The 14105-nt window shown below is 38.8% G+C and overlaps 16 non-coding genes across 16 annotated transcripts; all 16 read left to right on the top strand.

The window, feature by feature from the left end:
* The first annotated feature begins 4966 nt into the window (after positions 1-4966).
* On the top strand, positions 4967-5039 carry TRNAV-CAC (transfer RNA valine (anticodon CAC)). The gene has a single exon. It is a non-coding gene; the product is annotated as a tRNA-Val (tRNA).
* Positions 5040-5977: 938 nt separating this feature from the next.
* On the top strand, positions 5978-6050 carry TRNAA-CGC (transfer RNA alanine (anticodon CGC)). The gene has a single exon. It is a non-coding gene; the product is annotated as a tRNA-Ala (tRNA).
* Positions 6051-6984: 934 nt separating this feature from the next.
* On the top strand, positions 6985-7057 carry TRNAV-AAC (transfer RNA valine (anticodon AAC)). Its single transcript has one exon. It is a non-coding gene; the product is annotated as a tRNA-Val (tRNA).
* Positions 7058-8483: 1426 nt separating this feature from the next.
* On the top strand, positions 8484-8556 carry TRNAV-UAC (transfer RNA valine (anticodon UAC)). Its single transcript has one exon. It is a non-coding gene; the product is annotated as a tRNA-Val (tRNA).
* A 927-nt stretch (positions 8557-9483) lies between these two features.
* Positions 9484-9556, top strand: TRNAV-CAC (transfer RNA valine (anticodon CAC)). Its single transcript has one exon. It is a non-coding gene; the product is annotated as a tRNA-Val (tRNA).
* A 97-nt stretch (positions 9557-9653) lies between these two features.
* TRNAV-UAC (transfer RNA valine (anticodon UAC)) lies at positions 9654-9726 on the top strand. Its single transcript has one exon. It is a non-coding gene; the product is annotated as a tRNA-Val (tRNA).
* A 768-nt stretch (positions 9727-10494) lies between these two features.
* On the top strand, positions 10495-10567 carry TRNAV-AAC (transfer RNA valine (anticodon AAC)). The gene has a single exon. It is a non-coding gene; the product is annotated as a tRNA-Val (tRNA).
* Positions 10568-10653: 86 nt separating this feature from the next.
* TRNAV-CAC (transfer RNA valine (anticodon CAC)) lies at positions 10654-10726 on the top strand. Its single transcript has one exon. It is a non-coding gene; the product is annotated as a tRNA-Val (tRNA).
* A 97-nt stretch (positions 10727-10823) lies between these two features.
* Positions 10824-10896, top strand: TRNAV-UAC (transfer RNA valine (anticodon UAC)). The gene has a single exon. It is a non-coding gene; the product is annotated as a tRNA-Val (tRNA).
* A 768-nt stretch (positions 10897-11664) lies between these two features.
* Positions 11665-11737, top strand: TRNAV-AAC (transfer RNA valine (anticodon AAC)). Its single transcript has one exon. It is a non-coding gene; the product is annotated as a tRNA-Val (tRNA).
* An 86-nt stretch (positions 11738-11823) lies between these two features.
* TRNAV-CAC (transfer RNA valine (anticodon CAC)) lies at positions 11824-11896 on the top strand. The gene has a single exon. It is a non-coding gene; the product is annotated as a tRNA-Val (tRNA).
* Positions 11897-11993: 97 nt separating this feature from the next.
* On the top strand, positions 11994-12066 carry TRNAV-UAC (transfer RNA valine (anticodon UAC)). The gene has a single exon. It is a non-coding gene; the product is annotated as a tRNA-Val (tRNA).
* A 768-nt stretch (positions 12067-12834) lies between these two features.
* Positions 12835-12907, top strand: TRNAV-AAC (transfer RNA valine (anticodon AAC)). Its single transcript has one exon. It is a non-coding gene; the product is annotated as a tRNA-Val (tRNA).
* An 86-nt stretch (positions 12908-12993) lies between these two features.
* On the top strand, positions 12994-13066 carry TRNAV-CAC (transfer RNA valine (anticodon CAC)). The gene has a single exon. It is a non-coding gene; the product is annotated as a tRNA-Val (tRNA).
* Positions 13067-13163: 97 nt separating this feature from the next.
* On the top strand, positions 13164-13236 carry TRNAV-UAC (transfer RNA valine (anticodon UAC)). Its single transcript has one exon. It is a non-coding gene; the product is annotated as a tRNA-Val (tRNA).
* A 768-nt stretch (positions 13237-14004) lies between these two features.
* TRNAV-AAC (transfer RNA valine (anticodon AAC)) lies at positions 14005-14077 on the top strand. Its single transcript has one exon. It is a non-coding gene; the product is annotated as a tRNA-Val (tRNA).
* The last annotated feature ends 28 nt before the right edge of the window (positions 14078-14105 follow it).

Raw genomic sequence — 14105 nt, forward strand, 5'->3', positions numbered from 1 at the left:
CATTTCAAGGTAAGATAAAATGGATGTCATTAATTGTCTTGCTAAGCAGAGTAAATTGAAATTTAAGTCTGTAGACAATTCTAATTCAGAAGTTTTATGGTTAAGTTTATATGCCGAGTGTGAACTCGAGAATCAGAGGTTAGATTCTAAGTTTTTCAATAGAGAAAGAGAGAGATTAAAAAATATTCTACAGATGGTAGATATATTTCATAGATCTGTGTCAGAGAAATCTAAAAATGATTGTTGTGATGTTCCCGAGATTCACTGTAATGTGGAGAAACAGTTACAAGTAGCAGCTATTGAAGGTGACCTTGCAGACGTGGAACAAGATGGAGAAGTAGGAGGAGACTTCAGAACTGACGTAGAGGACGTACAAGGGAAAGACGTACCACTAAAAATAGACGACTCACAGGCCCAAATCCGAAGGAAAACTTTGATAAAGATATGCCAAATAATTCCTGCTTATGACAACAAAATAGATGTTTGTAGAAACTCTGAGATTTTTGAAAGTTGTTCTGATAAATTTGATTTATCTAACGAGGAGAAGAATCAGTTGTTCAAAATGTGGATCCCTGTAAATTTTGCTAGGAGATTGTCTTTAAAGTTATCTGGTGAAACACATGAGAATTTAACTGATAAAGACAGATTAAAAATTCTCATTTTTTGTTCATCAAATGAAAATCATCCAGATATTGATATTCTTCAAAAATTAAGAATTGGTCGGAAGGAATGTATTTTTACGTTCATGTCCATATATGAACGTTTGTACAAAATGCTGAGTGAGAATGTCAAAACACCGTCCCTCATAAGGAGTTTTGTAAGCAAATTTTGGTTTCTAAATCCTGCATCTCGTGTTATTGCGTCACAAAAAGATTCTTTGTTTGAATGTGCGCAATCCCTTGATTTTGCCAGAAAACACGAGAATCGTGAGAGGAAAGTAAATTGTGCTAATTTTGTAAAGACAGGCAGAGTAAAATCTTATCAGAAGCCTGTATTAGCAAAGCCTTCTAAAATGAGATTTCCCCAAAATCAAATCTACGAAGAAAGAAAAAGAAAATCACATGTTTGTTATAAGCCATATGGAATGATGCAAAGGAACACCGAAAAGACACAAATGGAATTAAGAAAAATGATGAGTTCTGATCTTCTTCCTGTAACCAAGATGGCCGAATTTAACAGACAGAAACAGGTGGTGAGTGACATCATGGCCTGTAAACTGAATACTCTGCTCCAAGAATCTATCAGCTTTAAAATGGCAAGAACCTTTCAGGATATTTTTTGCAGAGAAATAAGTATGGGTGTAGGAATTGGCTAGGAAAAAAGTAATATATATTGTGTAACAGTGTTATACAATTAGTGAGTTATAGAGTATAATCCTGTAGTTTTATGGTTTGTGGATATATACATAGTCATACAGTATATATAGAGTGTTTGTAGAAGTAGAAATAGTAGAACTGTATTTTTTAATGAAAATTAAAATCTACATCAGTAATAATATATAGAATATGAATATGATATTAACCTTATTTTTTATGTTTCCTTAGAATTTTCATTTCAAAGCAGGACTTAATCGGGAAAAATTCTCTTACAAGGATTTATGCCTTTATTTACACAGGAAGTTGCAATAATTGCATGATTTTATATCTAACCCTTAAAAGGAAATAACTAATTGCTTTTTAAAATGTTCTGGGTGTGTGCTTTACTGCATGGTTTGAATGACAACCACAGCAGGGGAATTTGAACCTTGTTCTAATAATACAAGTATACCAGTATACTATGTCCCTGTTCCTTAGGAAAATAATTTTTAAGGGGGTCTCAACTTTTGCAAACCAATGGAATTTTTTTTCCAGGCCTAAATGTCAAGTATAGCTATACAACATATATTTATGTCATGTGGAGGAATATTCAAAGAAATATTAAGAGACTAAATTGAAATAGTTTACAATGCATTGATAATTAGGATAATTTGGGTTAAAATACGTGTATTCATCACACCTTCGTATGTGAGGTATTTGGTTTAAACTACACAGTCTGAGTGACAGTGACTGAGTGTATGAGCAGCTGCTGAGCGAGTAATGTGATACGTTTGTGAGGCCTCAGGATTCTGAATGAGGAAAGAAAAAAAAAAACCCAAAAGCTTTTATCTTTAGGAAATTATTAGAATATTAAGATACATAATGAAATATTATCTATACAACATATATTTCTATATTTCTATAGTAATTATTATTTTTTGATTTAGTTAATAGTGGATAAGTGCAAAGTGCAATCGCACATCAAAATGGTTTATGCAAATTAATTTTTCCAAAGGATAATTTTATGATATTCAAATTAATTTTAATGGTTACACATCTTCAGACAAATAATGGTATAAGCAAGTATAATATTTACACAATTTATAAATTAATTATTTTTAATTTTGGTTTTGATAAATGAATTATTTCATGAAACAATATTTTTTGGTATTAAGGGGGAAAATATGTTTTTGATCCTGACTACATCATCACATTTGATTAATACTTCTTCTTCACACATTTTAATAGGAAAAAATATTAATAAGGTGCAATGGTATAAGTATTGGGTATAATAACAAGTATTATAAGGATTCATTTCTTTACACTAAGAGGAATTACATGCAAAGTTGCATAATTTGAATATTTTGGTAACACAAGTTTATGACAATTATGAAATAATCCAGATCATGGAAATATTAAGGGTATATGTTACTGAAGACATAACTACTCTGCATCAACATAAAGGCCTTATTCTTATTTTTATTTTTATTCTTATTTTTCATTATTTTTAATTCTTTCACCAATATTTAGTAAAGTAATATCTACTGAGAATATTGCTTCATTAAATATAGCAATTATATGGTTCTATTACTAAGGAAAATGTTTCACTTCTGAGTTATATGCAACAATTCTTTTATTCATTCATTCGCTCACTCATATATTCTTATTTTGGTTCATGGCTTTACATTCCTACATATTATTAGTATAATGAATATATTCCTTATTAATAAAGATGATAACACTGGTTACATAAAACACAGTGACACCTATGGGTTGAAAAAGGTAATTACACCTATGACATAAAAAAATGTTCTATCACATGAAAAATGCGGATAATAATGTATTATCGTTTATTATTTCAAATATTGAAATCCATATATGGTACAAATTCTGATAATAATTATATGGATATTACTGATTGCTATGGTACGCTGTGATATTATGGGATAGGGAAATTACCAGATTTGGTATAGAATAGAGAATGAAGACTTCAAGCAAGATACTGAAATTACGTTAATAAAGACTTTTCATATTAAAATTGATTATTATCAGTTGCAAGAAGAAGAATGCCGCGATCCAGAAGTCCCAGAAGGTAACAAAGCTATGACTTCTGAGAAATGAACTGTGTTAATTACAAGTGCAGTATCCACCACTGACAGTCACAAGTGCAGTATCCACCACTGACAGTCACAATTAAAGTGTCTAACCTGACAACCAGAGGACGATGATCCTATGATGCTGATGTGAACTGTGTTATCACGTTCTTATCAAGTTCCAGAAGTTTTCAATCACCTGTAAAGCTTCGATGTAAAGCTGGTGAACAATGAAGGTAATTAACCCTGACATATGTCCTGTGCATTAGGACAAGGACTGGTTATGGTGCTATGTTTAGCAAGGAAGAGTCATTTTAACCCTTGCTTTGCTGACCAAAGACGTCACACCTGTTCAAAGACCAGTACCGATGGAGGATTCCAGAATATCCAAGGCGAGCCAATATAAGCCCAGGTTTTTAAAGATGACACTGCACAGATATTAAAGCTGCATAGACTTTGTTTTCGTATTAACATTTGAAATTATGGACTTTGATTTGATACACAACACAATTTCTATATGCTATAGAAAAACTGTGTTTTTAAAAGAACCAAGAAGAAGACAGAAGACATCAAAATGAAGACCAGATGACATCAGATGATGATGACTGGACCTGAGATGCTTCAATTTAGACTTAGGGAAGTATAATTATACATATTTTATATGAATATTGTTCACGGCTTACCATAACATGAATTCACATCAATTATGTCATTGAGTACTTATAACGGTAATCTAATATTATTATTATTATTATTATTATTATTATTGATATTAAATTATTTTGTCAAAGAAGAAGAAAAGAAGAAAAAAGATCGTTATATTTGAGGGTTCCAATTAATGTCTGTCTCCCTCAAAAGGGGGAATTGTTAAATATTAATAATTCGTTAAATATTTCTTATTACACCCAGTTCTGTAGAATGCTTTAGCTTACATGACATAGGCTATTTTTAAGCTTGGCTCATGGTAGAAATGTCAGCTCACTACATATTTAAGTTTAGCCTTGAGGTAAATGTCAAACTCCATATATGTAGAGACCACGTGCTTTAGGAGACGTATATAATTCATGGCTAACTGTAGAGGTCGCTCTTCTTCTTCCCTCACCATCATGAGACACAGACGCAAGATGACATAACTCAACAGCTGGTATGTTACTTTATTACGAAGAAGCCGAACTGAGAGACAGACGCCATTTGCCATGTGAGATCCCGGAGAGAAAGAAGAATACATGCTGCTTTGCTATGAACAATGGACAATATCTCTTTCACTTATTTTTATTCACCTGTTTTTCTGTAATAACCTTTCTTTGATGGAAGAATCCAAATAAACCACTATATTTTTATCTGGTAACTAGTCCTGAGTATTTTACAGGATATGCATTATTTTACACTCGTCATGACCACAGTAACCTTCCACAGCCGGTTTCTGTAGTGTAGTGGTTATCACGTTCGCCTAACACGAGAAGGGTCCCCAGTTCGAAACTGGGCAGAAACACGCTGTTACCCTTTGGTATCCAAGCGTTTGACTTTCAGTTCTTAATCTCGATTGCTTGTTGTCACCACAGTAAGCGCTTGCATCCGGTTTCTGTAGTGTAGCGGTTATCACATTCGCCTCACACGCGAAAGGTCTCCAGTTCGAAACTGGGCAGAAACACAGCTATTTCTCTTGGAAAACGATCTTTTTGACTTTCAGTGCTTGTTCTTTATTGCTTGCCATGACCACAGCATTTTTTGTTTGTTTGAATCGGTTGGTTTCTGTAGTGAAGCGGTTATCATGTTTGCTTTACACGCGAAAGGTCCTCAGTTCGAAACTGGGCAGAAACACAGTGTTCCTCTTGCAAACTAGCGCTTTTGACAATGAGTGCTTGATCTTTAATGCTTGCCATGACCACAGTAAACGCTCTTGTCTGGTTACTGTAGTGTAGTGATTGTCCTGTTTGCCATCCTCCTGAAAGTTCCCTGTTTTGATCCCGGGCAGAAACATGTGGCTTTTCTTTATTTTGATCACAAACGTATATTGTTGGCTTAATTAGCCTTAGTTAGCATATTCTATTGCTGGTTTAATGAGCATTACGTTTACCAATGTGATTACTTCTACCCGTTTTTGCTTTTGGCAAGCATGTGTGTTTTTGACAGTGTCTAAGTGTTCCTAATTCAAGTAACACCTGATAGGATCAAGGTGCGAAAGCAGGCATCTAGGTGCTTTTTCTTTTTGGCTTCTGGACAAAGGCATAAGAATGTTTTGTGGAGCATGGTTTTGTTTCCCTGTTTGTTCTTTTTCTCCAATAGCCTGACAAATGAAAGGTTCCTGTGTTGCAAAATGCACTTTGTCCTGTCTTCAGACATAGAGGAAGACCTCTTGACTTTGGCTGGATGTTTTTTTCTTTTTCAAGTTCATTTCAGCATGTTTAAACATCTTTAGCTTTGCATGGAGTTTCTGAAGTGTCGTGGTTGTCACGTTCATCTCACATGCGAACGGTCCCTAGTTCGAAACTGAGCAGAAACGCGCTGTTACCCTTTGGTATCTAAGCTTTTGACTTTCAGTTCTTGATTTCGATTGCTTGTTGTCACCACAGTAAGCACTTGCATCCGGTTTCTGTAGTGTAGCGGTTATCACGTTCGCCTCGCACGAGAAAGGTCCCCAGTTCGAAACTGGGCAGAAACACAGCTTTTTCTCTTGGAAAACGATCTTTTTGACTTTCAGTGCTTGTTCTTTATTGCTTGCCATGACCACAGCATTTTTTGTTTGTTTGAATCGGTTGGTTTCTGTAGTGTAGCGGTTATCACGTTCGCTTTACACATGTAAAGGTCCTCAGTTCGAAACTGGGCAAAAACACAGCGTTCCTCTTGCAAACTTGCGCTTTTGACAATGAGTGCTTGATCTTTAATGCTTGCCATGACCACAGTAAAAGCTCTTGTCTGGTTACTGTAGTGATTGTCCTGTTTGCCATCCTCCTGAAAGTTCCCTGTTTTGATCCCGGGCAGAAACATGTGGCTTTTCTTTATTTTGATCACAAACGTATATTGTTGGCTTAATTAGCATTAGTTAGCATATTCTATTGCTGGTTTAATGAGCATTACTTTTACCAATGTGATTATTTCTACCCGTTTTTGCTTTTGGCAAGCATGTCTGTTTTTGACAGTGTCTAAGTGTTCCTAATTCAAGTAACACCTGATAGGATCAAGGTGCGAAAGCAGGCATCTAGGTGCTTTTTCTTTATGGCTTTTGGACAAAGGCATGAGAATGTTTTGTGGAGCATGGTTTTGTTTCCCTGTTTGTTCTTTTTCTCCAATAGCCTGACAAATGAAAAGTTCCTGTGTTGCAAAATGCACTTTGTCCTGTCTTCAGACATAGAGGAAGACCTCTTGACTTTGGCTGGATGTTTTTTTCTTTTTCAAGTTCATTTCAGCATGTTTAAACATCTTTAGCTTTGCATGGAGTTTCTGAAGTGTAGTGGTTGTCACGTTCACCTCACACGCGAAAGGTCCCCAGTTCGAAACTGGATAGAAGCATGACATTAGGTGTTGATATTAAAGCTTTTGACGTTGAGTCTTTGTTCTCGATGGCTTGTCATGACTACAGTAATCTTCCGCAGCCGGTTTCTGTAGTGTAGTGGTTATCACGTTCGCCTAACACGCGAAAGGTCCCCAGTTCGAAACTTGGCAGAAACACGCTGTTACCCTTTGGTATCCAAGCTTTTGACTTTCAGTTCTTGATCTCGATTGCTTGTTGTCACCACAGTAAGCGCTTGCATCCGGTTTCTGTAGTGTAGCGGTTATCACATTCGCCTCACACGCGAAGAGTCCCCAGTTCGAAACTGTGCAGAAACACAGCTTTTTCTCTTGGAAAACGATCTTTTTGACTTTCAGTGCTTGTTCTTTATTGCTTGCCATGACCACATCATTTTTTGTTTGTTTGAATCGGTTGGTTTCTGTAGTGTAGCGGTTATCATGTTTGCTTTACATGCGACAGGTCCTCAGTTCGAAACTGGGCAGAAACACAGTGTTCCTCTTGCAAACTAGCGCTTTTGACAATGAGTGCTTGATCGTTAATGCTTGCAATGACCACAGTAAATGCTCTTGTCTGGTTACTGTAGTGTAGTGATTGTCCTGTTTGCCATCCTCCTGAAAATTCCCTGTTTTGATCCCGGGCAGAAACATGTGGCTTTTCTTTATTTTGATCACAAACGTATATTGTTGGCTTAATTAGCCTTAGTTAGCATATTCTATTGCTGGTTTAATGAGCATTACTTTTACCAATGTGATTATTTCTACCCGTTTTTGCTTTTGGCAAGCATGTGTGTTTTTGACAGTGTCTAAGTGTTCCTAATTCAAGTAACACCTGATAGGATCAAGGTGCGAAAGCAGGCATCTAGGTGCTTTTTCTTTTTGGCTTTTGGACAAAGGCATGAGAATGTTTTGTGGAGCATGGTTTTGTTTCCCTGTTTGTTCTTTTTCTCCAAAAGCCTGACAAATGAAAGGTTCCTGTGTTGCAAAATGCACTTTGTCCTGTCTTAAGACATAGAGGAAGACCTCTTGACTTTGGCTGGCTGTTTTTCTCTTTTTCAAGTTCATTTCAGCATGTTTAAACATCTTTACCTTTGCATGGAGTTTCTGAAGTGTAGTGGTTGTCACGTTCACCTCACACGCGAACGGTCCCCAGTTCGAAACTGGATAGAAGCATGACATTAGGCGTTGATATTAAAGCTTTTGACGTTGAGTCTTTGTTCTCGATGGCTCGTCATGACCACAGTAACCTTCCGCAGCCGGTTTCTGTAGTGTAGTGGTTAGCACGTTCGCCTAACACGCGAAAAGTACCCAGTTCGAAACTGGGCAGAAACACGCTGTTACCCTTTGGTATCCAAGCTTTTGACTTTCAGTTCTTGATCTCGATTGCTTGTTGTCACCACAGTAAGCACTTGCATCCGGTTTCTGTAGTGTAGCGGTTATCACGTTCGCCTCACACGAGCAAGGTCACCAGTTCGAAACTGGGCAGAAACACAGCTTTTTCTCTTGGAAAACGATCTTTTTGACTTTCAGTGCTTGTTCTTTATTGCTTGCCATGACCACAGCATTTTTTGTTTGTTTGAATCGGTTGGTTTCTGTAGTGTAGTGGTTATCACGTTCGCTTTACACGTGAAAGGGCCTCAGTTCGAAACTGGGCAGAAACACAGCATTCCTCTTGCAAACTAGCGCTTTTGTCAATGAGTGCTTGATCTTTAATGCTTGCCATGACCACAGTAAACGCTCTTGTCTGCTTACTGTAGTGTAGTGATTGTCCTGTTTGCCATCCTCCTGAAAGTTCCCTGTTTTGATCCCGGGCAGAAACATGTGGCTTTTCTTTATTTTGATCACAAACGTATATTGTTGGCTTAATTAGCCTTAGTTAGCATATTCTATTGCTGGTTTAATGAGCATTACTTTTACCAATGTGATTATTTCTACCCATTTTTGCTTTTGGCAAGCATGTGTGTTTTTGACAGTGTTTAAGTGTTCCTAATTCAAGTAACACCTGATAGGATCAAGGTGCGAAAGCAGGCATCTAGGTGCTTTTTCTTTTTGGCTTTTGGACAAAGGCATGAGAATGTTTTGTGGAGCATGGTTTTGTTTCCCTGTTTGTTCTTTTTCTCCAATAGCCTGACAAATGAAAGGTTCCTGTGTTGCAAAATGCACTTTGTCCTGTCTTCAGACATAGAGGAAGACCTCTTGACTTTGGCTGGCTATTTTTTTCTTTTTCAAGTTCATTTCAGCATGTTTAAACATCTTTAGCTTTGCATGGAGTTTCTGAAGTGTAGTGGTTGTCACGTTCACCTCACGCGCCAACGGTCCTCAGTTCGAAACTGGATAGAAGCACGACATTAGGCGTTGATATTAAAGCTTTTGACGTTGAGTCTTTGTTCTCGATGGCTCGTCATGACCACAGTAACCTTCTACAGCCGGTTTCTGTAGTGTAGTGGTTATCACGTTCGCCTAACACGCGAAAGGTCCCCACTTCGAAACTGGGCAGAAACACGCTGTTACCCTTTGGTATCCAAGCTTTTGACTTTCAGTTCTTGATCTCGATTGCTTGTTGTCACCACAGTAAGCACTTGCATCCGGTTTCTGTAGTGTAGCGGTTATCACGTTCGCCTCACACGCGAAAGGTCCCCAGTTCGAAACTGGGCAGAAACACAGCTTTTTCTCTTGGAAAACGATCTTTTTGACTTTCAGTGCTTGTTCTTTATTGCTTGCCATGACCACAGCATTTTTTGTTTGTTTGAATCGGTTGGTTTCTGTAGTGTAGCGGTTATCACGTTCGCTTTACACGTGAAAGGGCCTCAGTTCGAAACTGGGCAGAAACACAGCATTCCTCTTGCAAACTAGCGCTTTTGACAATGAGTGCTTGATCTTTAATGCTTGCCATGACCACAGTAAACGCTCTTGTCTGCTTACTGTAGTGTAGTGATTGTCCTGTTTGCCATCCTCCTGAAAGTTCCCTGTTTTGATCCCGGGCAGAAACATGTGGCTTTTCTTTATTTTGATCACAAACGTATATTGTTGGCTTAATTAGCCTTAGTTAACATATTCTATTGCTGGTTTAATGAGCATTACTTTTACCAATGTGATTATTTCTACCCGTTTTTGCTTTTGGCAAGCATGTGTGTTTTTGACAGTGTCTAAGTGTTCCTAATTCAAGTAACACCTGATAGGATCAAGGTGCGAAAGCAGGCATCTAGGTGCTTTTTCTTTTTGGCTTTTGGACAAAGGCATGAGAATGTTTTGTGGAGCATGGTTTTGTTTCCCTGTTTGTTCTTTTTCTCCAATAGCCTGACAAATGAAAGGTTCCTGTGTTGCAAAATGCACTTTGTCCTGTCTTCAGACATAGAGGAAGACCTCTTGACTTTGGCTGGCTGTTTTTTTCTTTTTCAAGTTCATTTCAGCACGTTTAAACATCTTTGGCTTTGCATGGAGTTTCTGAAGTGTAGTGGTTGTCACGTTCACCTCACGCGCCAACGGTCCTCAGTTCGAAACTGGACAGAAGCATGACATTAGGCGTTGATATTAAAACTTTTGACGTAGAGTCTTTGTTCTCGATGGCTCGTCATGACCACAGTAACCTTCCACAGCCGGTTTCTGTAGTGTAGTGGTTATCACGTTCGCCTAACACGCGAAAGGTCCCCACTTCGAAACTGGGCAGAAACACGCTGTTACCCTTTGGTATCCAAGCTTTTGACTTTCAGTTCTTGATCTCGATTGCTTGTTGTCACCACAGTAAGCGCCTGCATCCGGTTTCTGTAGTGTAGCGGTTATCACGTTCGCCTCACACGCGAAAGGTCCCCAGTTCGAAACTGGGCAGAAACACAGCTTTTTCTCTTGGAAAACGATCTTTTTGACTTTCAGTGCTTGTTCTTTATTGCTTGCCATGACCACAGCATTTTTTGTTTGTTTGAATCGGTTGGTTTCTGTAGTGTAGCGGTTATCACGTTCGCTTTACACGTGAAAGGGCCTCAGTTCGAAACTGGGCAGAAACACAGCATTCCTCTTGCAAACTAGTGCTTTTGACAATGAGTGCTTGATCTTTAATGCTTGCCATGACCACAGTAAACGCTCTTGTCTGCTTACTGTAGTGTAGTGATTGTCCTGTTTGCCATCCTCCTGAAAGTTCCCTGTTTTGATCCCGGGCAGAAACATGTGGCTTTTCTTTATTTTGATCACAAACGTATATTGTTGGCTTAATTAGCCTTAGTTAACATATTCTATTGCTGGTTTAATGAGCATTACTTTTACCAATGTGATTATTTCTACCCGTTTTTGCTTTTGGCAAGCATGTGTGTTTTTGACAGTGTCTAAGTGTTCCTAATTCAAGTAACACCTGATAGGATCAAGGTGCGAAAGCAGGCATCTAGGTGCTTTTTCTTTTTGGCTTTTGGACAAAGGCATGAGAATGTTTTGTGGAGCATGGTTTTGTTTCCCTGTTTGTTCTTTTTCTCCAATAGCCTGACAAATGAAAGGTTCGTGTGTTGCAAAATGCACTTTGTCCTGTCTTCAGACATAGAGGAAGACCTCTTGACTTTGGCTGGCTGTTTTTTTCTTTTTCAAGTTCATTTCAGCACGTTTAAACATCTTTGGCTTTGCATGGAGTTTCTGAAGTGTAGTGGTTGTCACGTTCACCTCACGCGCCAACGGTCCTCAGTTCGAAACTGGATAGAAGCATGACATTAGGCGTTGATAGTAAAGCTTTTGACGTTGAGTCTTTGTTCTCGATGGCTCGTCATGACCACAGTAACCTTCCACAGCCGGTTTCTGTAGTGTAGTGGTTATCACGTTCGCCTAACACGCGAAAGGTCCCCACTTCGAAACTGGGCAGAAACACGCTGTTACCCTTTGGTTTCCAAGCTTTTGACTTTCAGTTCTTGATCTCGATTGCTTGTTGTCACCACAGTAAGTGCTTGCATCCGGTTTCTGTAGTGTAGCGGTTATCACGTTCGCCTCACACGCGAAAGGTCCCCAGTTCGAAACTGGGCAGAAACACAGCTTTTTCTCTTGGAAAACGATCTTTTTGACTTTCAGTGCTTGTTCTTTATTGCTTGCCATGACCACAGCATTTTTTGTTTGTTTGAATCGGTTGGTTTCTGTAGTGTAGTGGTTATCACGTTCGCTTTACACGTGAAAGGGCCTCAGTTCGAAACTGGGCAGAAACACAGCATTCCTCTTGCAAACTAGCGCTTTTGTCAATGAGTGCTTGATCTTTAATGCTTGCCATGACCACAGTAAACGCTCTTGTCTGCTTACTGTAGTGTAGTGATTGTCCTGTTTGCCATCCTCCTGAAAGTTCCCTGTTTTGATCCCGGGCAGAAACATGTGGCTTTTCTTTATTTTGATCACAAACGTATATTGTTGGCTTAATTAGCCTTAGTTAACATATTCTATTGCTGGTTTAATGAGCATTACTTTTACCAATGTGATTATTTCTACCCGTTTTTGCTTTTGGCAAGCATGTGTGTTTTTGACAGTGTCTAAGTGTTCCTAATTCAAGTAACACCTGATAGGATCAAGGTGCGAAAGCAGGCATCTAGGTGCTTTTTCTTTTTGGCTTTTGGACAAAGGCATGAGAATGTTTTGTGGAGCATGGTTTTGTTTCCCTGTTTGTTCTTTTTCTCCAATAGCCTGACAAATGAAAGGTTCCTGTGTTGCAAAATGCACTTTGTCCTGTCTTCAGACATAGAGGAAGACCTCTTGACTTTGGCTGGCTGTTTTTTTCTTTTTCAAGTTCATTTCAGCACGTTTAAACATCTTTGGCTTTGCATGGAGTTTCTGAAGTGTAGTGGTTGTCACGTTCACCTCACGCGCCAACGTTCCTCAGTTCGAAACTGGATAGAAGCATGACATTAGGCGTTGATATTAAAGCTTTTGACGTTGAGTCTTTGTTCTCGATGGCTCGTCATGACCACAGTAACCTTCCACAGCCGGTTTCTGTAGTGTAGTGGTTATCACGTTCGCCTAACACGCGAAAGGTCCCCACTTCGAAACTGGGCAGAAACACGCTGTTACCCTTTGGTATCCAAGCTTTTGACTTTCAGTTCTTGATCTCGATTGCTTGTTGTCACCACAGTAAGCGCTTGCATCCGGTTTCTGTAGTGTAGCGGTTATCACGTTCGCCTCACACGCGAAAGGTCCCCAGTTCGAAACTGGGCAGAAACACAGCTTTTTCTCTTGGAAAACGATCTTTTTGACTTTCAGTGCTTGTTCTTTATTGCTTGCCATGACCACAGCATTTTTTGTTTGTTTGAATCGGTTGGTTTCTGTAGTGTAGCGGTTATCACGTTCGCTTTACACGTGAAAGGGCCTCAGTTCGAAACTGGGCAGAAACACAGCATTCCACTTGCAAACTAGCGCTTTTGTCAATGAGTGCTTGATCTTTAATGCTTGCCATGACCACAGTAAACGCTCTTGTCTGCTTACTGTAGTGTAGTGATTGTCCTGTTTGCCATCCTCCTGAAAGTTCCCTGTTTTGATCCCGGGCAGAAACATGTGGCTTTTCTTTATTTTGATCACAAACGTATATTGTTGGCTTAATTAGCCTTAGTTAACATATTCTATTGCTGGTTTAATGAGCATTACTTTTACCAATGTGATTATTTCTACCCGTTTTTGCTTTTGGCAAGCATGTGTGTTTTTGACAGTGTCTAAGTGTTCCTAATTCAAGTAACACCTGATAGGATCAAGGTGCGAAAGCAGGCATCTAGGTGCTTTTTCTTTTTGGCTTTTGGACAAAGGCATGAGAATGTTTTGTGGAGCATGGTTTTGTTTCCCTGTTTGTTCTTTTTCTCCAATAGCCTGACAAATGAAAAGTTCCTGTGTTGCAAAATGCACTTTGTCCTGTCTTCAGACATAGAGGAAGACCTCTTGACTTTGGCTGGATGTTTTTTTCTTTTTCAAGTTCATTTCAGCATGTTTAAACATCTTTAGCTTTGCATGGAGTTTCTGAAGTGTAGTGGTTGTCACGTTCACCTCACACGCGAACGGTCCCCAGTTCGAAACTGGATAGAAGCATGACATTATGTGTTGATATTAAAGCTTTTGACGTTGAGTCTTTGTTCTCGATGGCTCGTCATGACTACAGTAATCTTCCGCAGCCGGTTTCTGTAGTGTAGTGGTTATCACGTTCGCCTAACACGCGAAAGGTCCCCAGTTCGAAACTTGGCAGAAACACGCTGTTACCCTTTGGTATCCAAGCTTT

This window comes from Dendrobates tinctorius, unplaced genomic scaffold, assembly GCF_039654945.1.
Source record: "Dendrobates tinctorius isolate UK_male_01 unplaced genomic scaffold, ASM3965494v1 ptg000332l, whole genome shotgun sequence".
NCBI classification, from domain to species: Eukaryota; Metazoa; Chordata; class Amphibia; order Anura; family Dendrobatidae; genus Dendrobates; species Dendrobates tinctorius.